Source organism: Gavialis gangeticus, unplaced genomic scaffold (assembly GCF_001723915.1).
Source record: "Gavialis gangeticus isolate Ggan-Ray unplaced genomic scaffold, GavGan_comp1, whole genome shotgun sequence".
Taxonomy (NCBI): Eukaryota; Metazoa; Chordata; order Crocodylia; family Gavialidae; genus Gavialis; species Gavialis gangeticus.
Window position 1 is genome coordinate 46,028,020 of NW_017729022.1, and position 4,495 is coordinate 46,032,514.

The window sequence follows — 4,495 nt, forward strand, 5'->3', positions numbered from 1 at the left end:
TTTTTTTTTTTTTTTTTTTTTTTTTAATTACTCAAACAATTCTCAAAATTTTTTTTGTTTTGGTACTTATTCACAAATTCAACAAGCTTTAAAGAACATTACTGAACATTAGGGAGGGGGAGCTAAAATAAGTTAGAGCACACAGGGTTGCCATTTCTCATGCTAGGAATCACATCACCAACTATGAAAAAGCCAAGCAAGTGTAAGCTGAATGTCACAACAACTGGACATTTACTCAAGTGTCATGCAAGCAATTCTACAACAGTTGTAAATATTCGAGTATATACCTGTTTACCACAAGAGACTATTTTTCAATATTGATTCATGATCTATTTTACAGTTTAACAAATATTTAGCTTGAGAGTTGCACAATGGACTTAATGTAAAAGCATTTTCCCTTATGCACAAAAGCTTTTCCTTGATGCTTTCTGGAAAGTCAAGTCATCTGAAAGGCCTCCACAGAAACCAGGCTGCATACATTTGCTTCCTGAGGATCTTTCGTCTCAAGAATTTTTCATCCGCATGGATTAGTGCATACACTATTAAAGCTACCATAAGAAACAGATATACAAAGCAAGGATACAAAGAAAAAGGGGGGGGGGGGGGGCGGAAAAGTGTCCAAGCTAGCCTGGCTAAGAAAGTATGTCTATATGTGGACATAGTCTTTTCCTCAGAAGCCAGTCTGCAAGAGATATGTACAAGTCCAAAAAAGCATCAAAGTGAGAACATACAACTTGTAGGCTGTGTTACGCCGAAGTGCATCAAATTGCATTTCACCATAAAAACCACGATGAAAGTCATTTCCACCAATCATTTGATCAATTGAAAAAGCTGAATATATTACATGCACATTTTCTTAATGCGTCACAATGATCATGGGTAACCCATGTTAAAAATTCCAGAAGTTAGCCCTTGCATTCAGAAGTCGTTTGAAATTGCTTTAACATTGCAATAAGTGTTATACTCAAGGTTAGTGCAAAACTGGTAACCTTAGCCAGAAATTGAAAAAAAAAAAAGAAGTACAATAAGATTCTCATTAAGATCAAATGCTAAATCACAGATAGAAGGCAGATATATGTACTAAAAAAGTATTAGGAAATCTCCACTCTTGAATTGTTTATTGAGGCTCTCTAAACACTGTAATAAGAGCTGGGTATTAACCTCACTTTATTGGCCAAACCCCTCCAAAAGCCTGAGGAACTTCAGTTAAGCAATCTGTTTAAGACTACACAATAAAATGTAGAATTTGTGAAGACAGAACACCTGCCCAACCCCAAGTCCACTGAATTCACCAGTACTGTCCAAGGATTTATGGCAAAATAACTGAATTGATGTTATGCACTTTGAAGTCTCCCCCTCCCCCGCCCAAGTTTAAAGACTTCAGCATCTGTAACTGCTCATGAACAAATCCCACTTAAGCATATTCTATTCTTTTCTTTGATGTTACTAGCAATTCAGTAGTAACTTCCATCCCCTCCATTTGATTTGTTTTGTTTTTAGGTGTAAAAAACCAAACCCAAACACAAACAAAATCACTACTCCAGCTGTACAAGTAAAAAATTACACCTGTAGAACCCAACACGTAATTAGTGAAGTTGGCTAAATTTAAGAACTTTTGACCAAATCGTTTGTTGAAACTGAATCTGAAAATAGATACTGGTTTAAAAATCTCCTAATTGAAATTCTCAGAGGGAGAAAGTTTGGGGGGGAAAAAAAAAAGTGTCAAAATGTGATACTGAATACTTCTAAACTAAATTGCTTTGCCCGTGTCGGAGTGACTTTATATTACTTCAGTAAAAAAATTAAAGATTAAAACCAAAAATGTTACCAACCCAAAAATAAGTTTTTGGATTTTGAGCTTACCAAAAGTTTGAAGCAGGACCTTTTTAAAAAAAAATTCAGGGAGCTTTTCAAGCTTAAATTTCTGTAGGATAGAACTAGCTTTAGGAGGCACTGAAGAAGTGCATGCATGAAGAGTCATTTTCTAAAGGACAAAAAACACACATGGGCAAGACCGACTTTTCTTGCCCAGTATTATGCTCCATCTAGTTTAGTACTAAAAAAGGATTTTTACCTAACTGGAACAACAGATCTTCAGACAGCTTACCATAAGTGACAGTATCAGTAAAAGCTTCAGGTAAAACCTTCCACCATTCAGTGAAGCTTTATTATTGAAAATTAAGGTATCAGGGCCCTTCATTAAAATCGAGATTCCTGTTACAAAAGCTTCAAGGAAAAAAGAAATCCAAGTATTTAAAACCAAGAGGCCAAAGACTGGAAAAAACATTAATGGATATGCCAAAATGAAACCTAGATAATTAAAAAAGAAAAAGCATACACTATCTTGTACCTCAGAAGTAACCCAAAAATTTTTTTACAGTGTAGTAATACATTTGAATACAGGCAACAGTGCTGTTGTGTACTGCCCGTGTTGAAAGAGATGAAAAATATTGAACATGCTCTGTTTTAGGTTGAGGATTCATGCAGCTTCAAAAAAGAAAAAAAATCCTTTTGATGGTGACCTCTCTTCAGCTGCTGGGCCTAGGTGGGGTTTTCAGATTGCAGCACAACTATTAAGGGAAGGCCAAAGAAATATGCTGCCCCCACCTTTTTTTTTTTTTAATACCCAGCTAAGGTCACACTAGAGGTGGAAACAACATTTGGCTATATGTAATGAAACTAGACCTAGATGTTACAACAACAGTATTCAAGCGGATGGGGTACCTTTACAAGGCAACCTCTTTGCCACAGTAAAACCCATAAATATGAAACCAATCTTCTGGCCTAGATGTCAACATATTATAAACATTTTTACACTGATCCAAGATTAGCAGAAAAAGCATAAAGCACTTAAGCATGGTGGTACAAATCAGAGAAGATGTCAACACCTTCCTAAGGAAAAAATTTTGTACAGGCATGAATTGCCCAGGTATAAAAGGTTGTTTACTTATGGAGGTACAGCTGACTTGGGAAGCATTTCAACACAAAGGGTTTCTGGGGGAACTAAATATATACACCTCAAGCAGATTTCTGAGAGACAGGCATGCTGGAAGTAGTCGAATGTTGACTTCTCCATCCTTTAAGATGCAAAAGCTATCAACAGGTTTACTGGGGGAAGTACACTATACTTCTTAAGGGTATTGTAGGAAGGGATTTTTTTTATTTTTTTTTAAAACATATGGAAAAGGTGTGCGTTCAACTAAAACGCTACTCTGACAAAGCAAAGGTCAGCCTCCCCAAACTATAAAGCCCTAACTTTTAGGGGACATGATATGAAATAAGAGGTTTTACCTGCCTAATAGACTAGTATCAGAGAACAGTTACTCACTAGCATTCTAAATAGCAAAATGCAATCCTGCAGATCCCAATCCCCACAAAAGTTAGGATTATACTTTATACAGCATCTTGTGAAAAAAAAAACTTTTGAAACACTAAATCCATGATTTAAGCCTTACAACACCACTACGAGGTAGGGAATGAGCCTCATTTTACAGACGGCAGGTAACCCAGGCTCATATAGGAAGGCAGTGGCTGAACCCGCAAAGCCAGAATAACAACCTTCCAAAACCATTCCTGAAAGCCTTTAAAGAGTGGTTCTCAGCCTTTTCAGACTTTAGGTACCCCTCAAAGATGCCAGCTCTTAAAATTTTTACTCTATTACAGAACCAAAGCAATTCTTCTGTAGAAAGAACTCAGAAAGACCACCTCAGATTAGAATAGTTTTAATACTATACAATCCGATTTGAAGTATCCGGGTTTATCTTATAAGCGTGCTAACACAATTTAACAGTGCTAATAGTGTGTGGCACCCTTGCAAGGATCGAGACACCTTAAGGTGCCATGGCACTCATTGAGAAATCACTGCTTTAAAAAGATACTTTTCCATGAGTTTCACTATTAAACTGCTCTACTATAAAAGATACTTAGCTAGCTAGTAACAATGATCATTTAGCCAGACTGTCTTAAAGTGACACCTTGTTTAAAAACATTAAGGTTAAATCATTAGGATGGAAACGATTCCTCTTCATACCCTCTCCCCCGCCCCACAATTTTTAAATATACACACAATTGTGTAAGTTTTTATACTACTTTATAGGCACTAAAAAGTTCGATTGTAACAGTTGTACATCTTCAATTCCCCAAGCTTCTAGATATTAGAGATTAAAATTAAACATGCTGTGTCTCAACTGAGGAAGGCTGAAACCAAAGTGCCACTTGGTTATGACAAACATCATTTCTCACTGCTGTTGAAAGAGCCTGGAGAAGTAGTCACTAAAATCTGAAGAAGGTTTTACAATGCAATGCTTGACATTTCTTAAAGTGGCTTAATACATCCATAGTTTTGCACCAAGTTTGTAATTTGTACTACTATTTTTAAGCATGCAGAGCAGGCATTTACCAAACCCTGGAATTTCTTAAAATGTTTGTATCTAGTTAGGAAAAAAAAAAAAAAAAAAAAAAAAACCCCCCAAAAAAAAAAACCCAGGCCAAGGAA

At 36.2% G+C, this 4,495-nt stretch overlaps 1 protein-coding gene across 4 annotated transcripts in view; it reads right to left on the reverse strand.

Annotated features, from left to right (window-relative positions):
• ATP2B1 (ATPase plasma membrane Ca2+ transporting 1) overlaps positions 1-4,495 on the reverse strand; it is a 131,293-nt gene that overhangs the window by 3,589 nt on the left and 123,209 nt on the right. The gene's annotated exons all lie outside the window — the stretch shown is intronic.